Genomic DNA, 12,969 nt, shown 5'->3' on the forward strand with positions numbered 1-12,969 from the left:
CTAAATTCATAAGAAAAATAAAACAGATTATAATTATAGCCAACTACATATTCATAGAGATACTTAATAAAAATCTATCTGATACAAGAAATTATCACTTCTTGAATAAGTACATATAGTTGGCAACTATTTTTCAAGAATTATCATCCAACAAACAAAAGTTCTTATTTTATATCTTTCATATGACTCGTTAGACAATTGCAATTGTGAAACTAAGAACATCTAAAAGTATAAATGAAAGTAGAGTCTACCATGGGATGATATTTAACCTCAAAAGTAAAAATAAACACAAATGTGTAGAGTAAAATTGTATTGACAATGTGTAAATCAAAACTGATGGACTTTTCTTTTAACATACACATCCATTGCTTTCCTCCCAAAAGATAAAAGTAACAAAAGAGGAAATTAGCAAAAAAGGAAACAGAAAGAACTATTTCAGCAAATGAACATACTGATTTAATTGGCTAAGAAGTCCAAATGCTAATGCTTCCAATAATCAGCCACTCCTTTTGTGTTTTGGTAACACATATCCTCATACAGTGTATATCAAATGGAATTTTTTGATTCACATCTGACATTTCAAAGTTTCCATTTTTGAATTCCCCTAGTCTTAAGTAAGAATCACAACGTTTTATTTGTTTGGTAAGTATAACTTTTTCCCCAACATCAAGGACTCCATGATGCAAAATGTCATTTTGCCGATCTTCTGTCCCAGTATTCACTTTAATTTTTTTGATTGTAGTTGGATTTTCAAAAACAATAAGAAAGATATCTCCTGTTGAAGGTGGTTTTCCCCAAAAGTACTCATCAACAATACTGTAAGCTTTGCTTGCTTCATAATTTTCAAACACATTCATGTTGGTGTACAGACTTGCAGGGGGGTTATCAGGAATGTCAAATGAGTCCTCTTCAAAATCATCATCCTTCAGCTTATTCTCAGTTTCTTTATATGAGGAATAATAACCCATGTGCTGAAAGAGAGATGGTTTAAATCGGATCACATTTTTCTGAGCCAACAGACCTCTAAAATGAGTCAACAGCCAATCACAAGGCATTTCTTGATAAAACATTAATAAAAAATGTGCCAAATGTGGGAGATCATGAGAATGATAAAGTTTACCAATGTAGCCAAGCTTAGAGAACTCAAGAGTTACCCAGTAAGTTCCTTCTAAGGACGCAATGACTTTCTTGATGGCAGTTAAGATATTTTTGGAACATCAGACATCATCTTCAAGCATTACATAACAATATGAAGTATTGGCACAAAAATTAAGCAAAAAAGCATAATCTACATTTTGCTTGGAACGAAATTTGACTCTATCTTCTGGATCATTGTAATTTCTTTTAAGACCATCCAAGATTGGGTAATATTCTTCAGGAGCATGTATAACCATTAATCTTCCTGCAATGATATGATGGGCAAAATTTTGTGTAATATCCTGGACCATGACATCACGCCAGGATGAATTAAAGTCCACCAGATGAACTACTACTGAAATTTCCTTCAGGTCTTCATAGCTGGATTGCTCAAAAATTGACTTGATTGTCTCAAGTAAATAGTTGCCTTTTTTTTGTTTCACTGATGAAAGTCCAATGGTAAGATACCCTAAACAAAAGAATTCAGAAGGAAGACAATGTGAAAAGGGTTCTGAATAACAGAAAAAAAAGAAGAAAATATTTGCCTATAGTATTTCTTTGAAATTTTCCACTGAAAATAAATGAATCTTAAGAATAATGATATATGGGCCCTTCAGTTTTGAACACTTGTTTATGAAATTCAGAAGAAAGTTTTAAAGTGTTCTAAAGCTTACTGTTCTCATATGTGCCCATTAGAGAAGAGAGAAATGTTTACCTAATATACAAATTATATTTTCAAAAATCTACAAAAAGGAAAGAGAATTCACAATTGAGACTCACAAAGTAGTCTCAAGTAGAAAAGAAAAATAAGAGCAACACATTATTTTAATCATCTTTAAATTTTTCACAGGGCATGTCACATATTTTCACTTTGATCATTTTCCTACACTAGAAGAATTCATAAGTAAACTTCACAATGTTATTTTGAAATTTACATAGAAGGTTAATTAGAAAATAGGCAATATCATATGATATATTTGAAAAACTTATCAACGTTCAACTGTATGGCACATGGTTCCAAGACATGAACATTATTGTTTTCTTAATTTTGAGACACAAATTATAAAAATTTTGATTAAATAAAGTTATTCAGACATTTAAAATCTAGAAGTAGAGACAGGATATGTTTAGGGATTAAAAAAAAAAAAACTCCAAGAAAAGACAGTTCACCTCTAAGAAGTGTTACATGTCTTTCTATTGAAACATTTTCACTTTTTAAAGAATTCATTCTCACATAACTAAGTGAATACATTTTTTGAACTACCATTTAGAAAATGAGGAAATGTTAATATGCACCAAAATTATTGATTTCACATAGACACCTATATGATATAATTTCTATAATATTAAAAAAAAACTCTTCCAGGTTAGACCTTTCATATTAGTCTATTATATAAGTTGAGACTTACACATTTTGTGTAATTACGTGGGCTTAAAACTCTGACTTCTACTGAAACACATATATGTCACACGATATCATTATTAAACTTTAAGTCACCACATTTCATTAAGATCCAATACTAGCCAACACTTATGAAAGCTTTTGTACATCAGAGGCAAGAGTCTATGCACTTTTAACTTCATTATGCATCTTCAGTGTTCACAGCAGTCTTTTGGGACAGGATAGTTATTGCCATCATTCTGCTTTACATAAAGGAAAGCAGGACCTGTGTGATGAGGCAGCTCATTCAAACTGTACTTACACTTAGTAAGTGTTGTGATGTCAGGATTCAACTGCCCCTCTCTTACGCTCTGTTATATTGCCTCTTTAGTACAAAGCAGGTGGTATTTGTGCAAACAGTCATTAGTAAATTAAACCGGAAAAGGGGAGTTGGTAAAGCTTAGACAGAGGTGGTGTGACACCTGGGGATAAAAGAATCATGGCAGTCTTGGGCAGTTAAATGAAAGCCGAAGAAGACTAGACATTTGAACTGGAGAATTGAAAAGAAAAGAGATCTAAATTAAACCTAAATTAACTTACCAATTTCCTCAAGTTGATTATCTCAAACTCCCTTGCATAAAAAAGTTCTTAAAAGGGAAACAAAACTTTTTGTGGTCTCCATATAATCTCTTAAAATGTCATGATGTCTCTGTGTTTCATTGATTTTAAATTTGTATTTTTTTATACCAAAACATTTAAATAGTAAGTTGATGGTGTCTTATAGTTAAAATTGATAATGCTGGGGCTAGAGTTGTGGCTCAGCAGTAGAGTGCTCACTGAGCATGTGCAAAGTGCTGGGTTTGATCTTCAACACCACATAAAAGTAAATAAATAAAATAAAGGTATTGTGTCTGACTACAACTAACTAACTAACTAAATATATATACATATATATGCACACATATATATATATATATATATATGTAATTGATAATGCTTATGTTTACAGGGTCCATTAATCAGATACATTAATGGGACACCATCAGATAAGGTACTTTTTATAAATGATGATGTCTTGGAATCTATGAAATATAGTATACAATTTCTTAATTTCAAATATTTTTTTCTCATATTACAGAGGGATGAAAAGTTTACTCTAAGAATTCATGTCTACATAAAACCTGAGAATGTGACCTTATTGGGAAAAAGATATGTGCAGAAATTATTAGTTATAAATCTTAAGATGAAATAAATCTCACATTTAGGGGTATGCCCTGAATTCAGTAAATCATATCATTATAAGAAGAGGAGAGGATACAGAGAGAATAAAGGAAGGAGGTCAATGATAATGGAGGCAGGAATTATCATTGCCAGAAGTAATATAATGCCAGCAGCCACCACAAGATGGAAGAACCTAAGAAGGATTTGAGAAATAATTCAAAATGTCACACACAGAATTCATTAGCACCGGGAAACATGATGCAAGAGATGATAGTCAGGTCGTTCAGACCCAGAGTGGCAAACTTTTGACTCCATAAAAACAATAAATAGCCACAATGAAAACCTTTTCTTTCTTATATGGAATGTATAACATCAGTGACTAATTAACAATCGAAATGTTGTGTTGTTATTGTCAACCAATGTAACAATAACCATCAATGGGGGCTATAACCTCCTCCTTCGTTCTTTTTCATCATTAATATCCCACACCCTTCTCATGCCACTTTAAGTGAACACTTATTTTAGATGGCTATAATTTGTCCCCCTCCCCAGGTGATCATCCTCATATTGATCGTGCTCAAAAATTTCTTTGTTTTTATACACATGAACCTCAGCTGGTAGGTTCATGTAGGTTGATAAGCCATGTAGGTTGGTAGATTTTTCCTTAGAGTGGGCAGAGGGACTGTGGGTCTTCCAGTAAACTGATTTCAACTTCCAGCCTCCAGAATCATGAAATAACAATTTGTTTTTTTTTTTGTTGTTGTTTTTTGTTTTTTGTTTTTTTTTGTTTTTTTTAGCTACTCAGTTCGTGGTTTAAAAGGCAATTCAAACTGGTGGCAAGTCATAAAACTAAACTATGAAAATTTGAAAATAGAACAACACAGAAATAGTTAATTTTTAAAGTTAACTTTAAAAATTTAAAGTAAGTCATCTTTTCCTTGTGTCATATACCATCCTGTATCAGACTGCCAAAAAGTTCACATTAAAATTAGACACAATTTTTTCATTATTAGTGGAATTTGGTCAGTGACAAAATTGCAAGTTGTGATACACTGAAGTTCTTATCAAAATATATATTGAATTAATAAATCTCAAACATCTATTGCTATACAAATGAGACATTATTTTTCACAAAGTATTTCATGTATCCTTAAAATTTAAAAGTCTAAGGATACTTATGTTTTCTTTGTAAAGTTGTGGCAGCTAGGTAGCGATAGGTGACATTTATGGCCCCTGAGAAATTAGATAAATCCTTGAAAGTATGAACATAGCACTCTGAGTTTAGTTGATGTGTGGATGTTTCCCTTATGAGCTGTTTGTCACCCTCCTAAATGTCAAGGAAGAGGCAAGGAAAATAAATAATACAGAGGGTAATGTATTAAATTTTCTTCTTACACCATGAAGCTATGGGTACTATCAACAACATAGAACATTAGATAAATCTCAATCACTGGACTCAGAGGCTGAAGACCACCATCACTCTACTGATTTCCTACTACAGCCTTTGTTTCAGTTTCTCTCTCCTCTATTCCATTCTTTATTTTACAGTTCATTTGCTTCTCTATAGTGTACACAAAAATAATGGTATTTTCTTGATAAGCAAGTATCTACATGAAAATTCCCAGTGCCGGGTTGGGGTTGGAGCTCAGTGGTAGAGCACTTGCCTTGCATGTGTGAGGCCCTGGGTTCAGTCCCCAGTACCACATAAGAATTAAAAAATAAAAATAAAGATATTGTATCCATCTACAACTAAAAAATATTTTTAAAAAAGGAAAGAAAATTCCAAGTACCTTTATGTTAGAATTCAAAATTTTTTTAATAATCCCCAATCTAAAGATTCAATGGTAATCTATTTTAGTTTCATCTGAGGCCAGTTACCACAGAATTTCCATATTTGAGCCATAATAAATCGATTTTTTCTTGTCTCCTATACCATCTTGTAAAATATTCTTTCTTAAACAATCTCAAATTAAAGACCACATATAATGCCTATGATTGTAAAACTTTAGGAATAATTAGGAAGATGCAAACATAGACACAACCATTGGATTTTGCATAATTTATTAAGTAAGGAGTTTTAATAAGTTACTTATATGGCCGCTGTAATTAAAAGATGTTGAGAACAGCCCACTGAAGTCCTCATGATATAGTAGTGTGTTTTAATTTTTTTAAATTTTTTCAATTGTCTTTAAGTAACCTCAATGAGAACACATTTTTACCAAGTCAAGAATTTGTGTTCAAACCTTATACTAGTCTTATGATAGTTTTGCTTGTGTGTATGGGAGGGCACATGTGTGTGTGTGTGTGTGTGTGTTTTTTTGTGGTATTCTGTAAGTATACTTTTTCAATATTTAAGATCATTTTTACACATGAAGGTGGACTAAATTTTATTAAATCTTCAGAAAGTCTTATGAAAGTGTATGAAAATATTGACTTTCAGTTTAAAATATGTCTTGTTATCCATTAATTGCCTCCATTTCTTTGGTATGAGTTCAATGGCAAATATTGATTATTTAACTCATAGTTGATCAGTCTTTATTGATTAAACATTATTAGCAAAACAATGACTTGTTTGGCTTGGGTATATGGTTTATTAATATATGTTTTGGGGCAACCTAATTAAGGAGAATTTTTTATGGTAAGGTGTGTCATTTTATGGGTCTATTTCTAATATTCAGTACAGGATGTAAGGCCAATCATGTGTAAGTCATCAAGCAGAGAAAGTCGATGCATTAAATAACTTCAGTCTTGATATTACCTGTCTGTGGTCAATAAAACTTTAATTAAACCTCTGTTCTAAAAGATTGGACAAGATTCAAATACAAGTTTTACCTTGATGAGAACATTCAATACTTTGTCTCAAACTGAAATGTGAAAAAGATGATTAGCTCACATTTTAAGTCTGGCCAGACTGGACTTTTCTTGGAATAAAAATTAAAGAGAACAAAGTATGACTAGAGAGTTAAAAGGTCTTTTTATATGGACCTTATTAAATCAATATTCATTCTAAATATATTCTCTGTATATCCAATTATATTGTGAATCTACATTTGGCCTTTAATACTGCATTTTTATATCTTATATGGCCTTGATAATTTGGATAAAGAAAACACTTGATCTTTAAAAGATTTATAATGGATTTGACATCTACAAAAGCTATAGACTTTCAAAATACCTGAAATTAAACCTTAGGTGCTAAATATATCAATTCAACATCCATTGATCTATGATCATTTTAAGTTATTTACACATAAATATTTTCACATATCCATAAGCAAACCTATGAAAATCCTTAGACTAAAATAAACAAAATTAAAAGTGGCCAAGAAGTATCTATGGACTCAGTTTAGTATGAACTGTTTTAATAGCAATGTAACAGTGTATATAATCAATAGAGTGTCGAAGAAATTTCTATAAAAATCACAGTAGTCACAGTACCGAATTCACATCATCATTTTGTTCTTATGAGATGTTACATTCTAAAGAAACTGCAGGATTTAATATCTCTTTAAGAATTCTGTCCTGAAAGTGTAAAAATCTCAGCCTTTTCTCTGATAAGATGGAATACATTCATTTTGATTGAAGGACATAACAGAATATAAAATGCAATGGAACTGATATGAAAGTACTTAATTAAATTCTCAAGTACAACCTTCTTTACACTTTTCAGCATAAATAAATAATGCACCTTTCACCTGAGTCAGCCTTGTTGGTTGCTTCCAGAGGCATCTAACTGAACAGCCAGGCTGTCCCTGGATACCTTCCTTCTGTAGTTACTATGCTATAGTGTGTTTCTCAGTAATAAGACAAAGTTTTATGACAATCATTTTCTGGATGGGAATGAAATTCAATGGACTAGCTACAGACTAAATATATACCCTAGTGGCTACTTTGAAGATGCTCACAGCCAAGAGGCTAAGTTGATTGGGCATGCAGCTTCTCTTCTACTTAGCTTGACTTGTAATAGTATTTGTCTCTTCCACTGAGCTCAGCTTCCTTTCCCACTGAAAGTCATATGTCTCTAATACATAAGCTAATATACTAAACTGTTAATATTCCTACGATTTCAGTCCACAGCTGGATTTTCTAGCAAAAAGAGCAGAGTATAATGTGCTGAGTAACTCCAGCAACCTTACTACTTCTAACTCTTCATTTGATTCCTCTGAATTGCAAGAATTATTTTCCAGCAATAAAAGGAGACCATAATAATAATAATAATAATAAAAAGATCTCCTAAAATTTATGGTTAGGAAATGGTATAATTATAGAATCATGAGGTCAAGGCTAGCATATTAAAAATGAAACTCAGATAAAAAAGTCAAAAGAAAGAAGTATTAAAAAAGAACCACAGTATAATTTTGAAAGTAGTCAGATTTCCATAGATATTATACATTTTCAGAAGACTATCTTAAATGAAATTTAATATTAGTGATTTGATGTTTCAAAGATTTATTAAGCCAGCTCAAAATGAAATTTACTTAGAAATCATATGATAAACTAAAAAAAATTAAATAACAAAAATGTTATCATTGAATTTATAATAAGGAGGGGTGCTGATATTTAAAGATCACAATTAATTCATTGTTCATTGTTTCTGACTTAACATAAATATTTAAAAATTATCTTTCTGTTTTGTTTTTGATAATCATTTTCAAATCTGAGAAATATATCTCTTCTTTGCACATGGATTAATTTGTAAATATAACTAAATACATGCTCAATATAGTCAAAGAAATTGCATTGAAAAAGTACTCTAGTAGAAGAGTTATTTCCATAAATCTTATTTTTCATATTGGCAGGCTAGAATCAATGTTTACAGTAGACTGTAAAAATTCACAAAACAGGGCAATAGCATTTGATTTTTATTATTGATAAATATTATATTATTTCTTACATGAAATTATGAGTTTATAGAGATTCTGTTACAAAAAGTGGTATATGTTCCATATTACTGGTCTTATGGAGATGTCGAAATGAAAGATTAGAAATGCACTTGAAATTCTCTTATAAACATAAAAAGTCATTAAATATAGTAAACTCCAATCAATAGCATGTTCTTGATTTATAAAATTTGATATACTTTTAACAGTAGGCAAAAATGCAATTAATTTTCATTAAAAAACTGAATCATTATTAGGAGACTCTTTAGTTAATTTATCATCTTAAATTCTATCAAGAAAATATAGCTAGATCACATGAACCTTATTATATTCTCATAAACTTGAGTCAGGTTAAAAAAATTCCCAAATTCACGTAACTAGAAAGTTTATTCAATTTTCTATGCTTGTATAAATGATGTCTAGTCAAATTTTTTCAATCTCTGGTGATTTCCACTATATTGTCAATTGATCATGGATAGTAGAATGAAGAGTCTAAAAAATCAGGATCTTTGCTTGATGACAAAAAAATCTGGCCAAATGTCAAGAGCTAGGATTCTGGCAGAATTTCATTATAAAAAATACAGAGTTAAAGGAAATGAGATGTTTTACAGAGAACCTACTAAAAGAATCTGTACTAAGATTTTATGGTGGATTCATAAGATATAGTATACTATCTGGCAAAGAGTACATAATTAATGAATCGTGCTCAATACAATAAGACATTTTATTAGGAATGCTTTTTATGATTATTGTTATAATCTTTCTTGCTACAATACTATTTAGTCCCTGTGAGTGCAAAGGACTTGATTTTCTGAAATATGCAAATAGTAATAACAAAATAAAAAATAGGGCAGATATCTTAGGCTTAGTTGAAAAAAATTCAATAAACAACAGTGTTTATATTATTATCAAAAGATATGAAATTATGTGACATTTATAACCATAAGTAAAATAAGAAAAATACAAACTAATTTCTCACTATTAGCCAGAATAAACTCTCTATTTTATATATTTTGCATAAAACAAATTGGTATATTCGTATATACTGACTTTTATTATATATTTTTAACCACTGAATAATTTCCACATAATACGTTCATCACTTGAGATCTTTATATATATAATGGTGGCCATTTAGAGCTATTCAAAATCCAAAAGTAACAAAAATATTATAACAAAATATTACACAAACAAAATAGCACAATTAGATACTATTTTTATCTAGACAATAAAATTTCAATAAGAAAAGTAGAGAAAGTAAGGAATAATACTTGTGAAGCAAATTTTATTTTATATATTTCAAATTATAGTCCTTATTAACTCAGCATAATAATGATAAATAATTCCTTTGTAATTAGATAGACATTTGAAACACAATATATACAGTATTAAATAGATTAATGCAACATAAGTTAAAACAAGTATAATATTGAAAAATTATGATTTATAGAAAAAAAAACTCTAGGTAGGAAATATATATATTATAATTTTGCTTAAGCTAAGTCTACCTGTCCAGCAGAGGATTCAATTTAGCTTACAATTATGCCAATTTAGGTTGACATATGCTTTATTTCGAACAAAAAATAATCAACCTCTATAACTTACCAGAACATAGCTATCTTCAATGTACAAATTCATAAATAGGAGGAAAATGACAAGAACTCCCAAGAATGACACTGTAGAATGTTTTCGCAAGCATCTCATTTTATCCAGTATTTGAAAAGTCTGTTTCATCTGATAAAATTTAAACATTCTCTCCTATAGAAAAGAGGCACAGATTACTAACATTTACTTTTGGATATAAATATTTCATATATATAATATATATAAAAATACATACACATGTATATTTACTTATTTCATATCTGTATGAAATAAAGTCTTTACAGAGTCTCACTCTTCACATATTTGAACTAAAGTTTCATTTAAAGTTTTATGCATAGTGCTGACATATACCATTATATGGATTATATATTGTGACACAGATACCTTAAGGTCAGTGCAGTGATTTATATTTATGTAGAATAATTCAAAATGAAAAAAAACCTTAAAATTATTGATTGAATAATGAATTTTGGCAGTAATAATGTTAGATAAAACAGGCCCTTCAATGAGAAACAAAACAAAAAATAAAAGAGAGAAAAACATGTCAATTGTTATCAATGAGGTATAGAATTAAGGTAAAATCTAACTCCTAACTTACATTGTAATGAAAATGGAAGAAATCATAAATATGGGTCTCAGAATAAGAGGCACTTAAAATTCTCAGTGGGAATCTGAATAAAGAGAAGCCACAAGTTAGGGACAGGTCCATATATGTATTGAGGACTTCTGAGTTAAAATTTTTGTGTTTTTCAAAAGTTTCTCCTTAAATAATTATAAATCCTGGAATAGGATATCTACCTTGCTTTATTTGATCTAACTGGCAGGTTGACTATTTGGAATAATTCATGGACTTTACAAAAGCAAAATGAGATTACAAAATTATTGGAAAGCTAATATTTTTTTGCAGATATCCTATTCCAGGATTTATAATTGTTTTATTCCTGATATTAGTAGTTGATTCCTCTAGTTTTATTGTTTCATTTTGAATTATTCTACATAAATATAAATCACTGCACTGACCTTAAGGTATCTATATCTATTCATTAAATTGTAATTGTAGTAAAAAAACACCTCCAAAACTCCATGTCCATAAGGTTTCATGAATAAATTCTCCCAAATATTTTTAAGGAAAAACAATGATACAAATATTACACAAAATCTTACAGATAATAGAAGAGGAATAAATAATTCCTTCTCTATGGATCTAACAAAGCATTTTTAAGAATTTGATGGCTCTTAATTTTGTTGAAGAGAAGACAACCTTATCTGACTCATAATTGCTATACGTTTCATTATTAGGTTTGGATACAGTAAGTTCATTTTTATATCATCTACTTCCCTCCAGTCCTTTTTGTTTACATACCTGCTGCAGCATTGTGTGCTAACAATCTTATCAAGCAAATTTTGGTGCATAAAAGATGAATGAATACTGTTCCATATCTTTTAGCAAAATAGGGCAGTTAGATTCTTTTCACAGAACAGTGAGATGAATTTTTCCCTGCTAAATGATATTATAAGTGAAAATATTTTATTTTTTTTCTTAAACATATATTGTTCACTCAACTGTTAATCTAAGATATTGTTATACTGATGCATTTTCATTATTTTTTTAGAGTGCTGCTATCTCTTTGTGTTAAAGGTTTTCTTTTTAGCCAACTTTAGTCAGATGTCTCTATCCCTACTAGCTTCATCCTTTGTCATGTCTGCCAGGGGTAAGTTTAGCAAGAATCTTGTCTAGTCAGTTTATCCAAAATGCCCCCATCCCTGCCTCCATATCTGATGGTAATCACTATTTAATTAAGTTCATCATCCACCATCAGCCTCCAGGCATTATCTGATCATTCCAGCCTGTCTTCAGAATTTGTTAGGTTCCTTTATCAATTGCCTTTTTAGTCATCTTCCATCCATTGATTCAATCCTGATCCTTGGTGATAAATTCATACTTTCCCTTGTTATGTTCAGACTCTCTCAGAAGCCACAATGGAAGTTGAAATTCTAAAGTCCAAGTGACAGAGGGGCTAGAGTAGAAAGGAAAAGGTTCTGGCAGAATAGAGGAATGGGGCAGTGAGGGGCTTGAACAAATTAATATCAAATGATTTAAAGGAGCTGAAGGGAAGTTTAGAAAGGTTAAATGGAGAAATGGAAGTACCAGGAGTTATGTTCAGAGTTTTTCTCCTGGACCGCAAAATCCCAAGGCCCTTGAATAGTGTACCCTAACATATTGAAATTCATGGCAACTATCATAAATACTGTTTTCTTAAACAATTTTGGTGCTGTGACTTAAATAGGATCTGTCATTGGATCCCTGGACTTCTCACACAGGACCCCAAGTACAAACTTTAGATCATTTACCTTTACTCCTGGCTGATTGATGGGGGATCCATTGATGGTTTCAACTTCTGAGCCAGTTCTTCTTCCAATGACTGTCTGTTAAGGAACAGTAAAGAACAGATTTTGATTCTTAAGATTCAGAGTATTCTATATGAGCTATGTTAGAGCCACAGACAAACCAGGTTGTTATACTCCTGGGGTTCTCAGTTACAAGAAGTTGGGTTGGAGTCCATTAGTTTGAAAAGTACCTGCTGTGTTGGATGTCTGTCTTCCTGGCTCTTTTCTTTGAAGTGGCAAGTTGCTTCCTCATTTCCCAGCCTAGAAAATTGCCCATCTCTCTATGGGATCTCTCTGTTCTCTCTATTTGATCCTCTTTCTCCTGTGGTAACTTCTCAGTCAACTAAAACCCCTTTC

At 30.9% G+C, this 12,969-nt stretch overlaps 1 pseudogene; it reads right to left on the reverse strand.

Annotated features, from left to right (window-relative positions):
• Positions 1-464: 464 nt before the first annotated feature.
• LOC143389713 (alpha-1,3-mannosyl-glycoprotein 4-beta-N-acetylglucosaminyltransferase C-like) lies at positions 465-10,371 on the reverse strand (annotated as a pseudogene).
• Between the last annotated feature and the right edge of the window lie 2,598 nt (positions 10,372-12,969).

Source organism: Callospermophilus lateralis, unplaced genomic scaffold (assembly GCF_048772815.1).
Source record: "Callospermophilus lateralis isolate mCalLat2 unplaced genomic scaffold, mCalLat2.hap1 Scaffold_63, whole genome shotgun sequence".
Lineage (NCBI taxonomy): Eukaryota > Metazoa > Chordata > Mammalia > Rodentia > Sciuridae > Callospermophilus > Callospermophilus lateralis.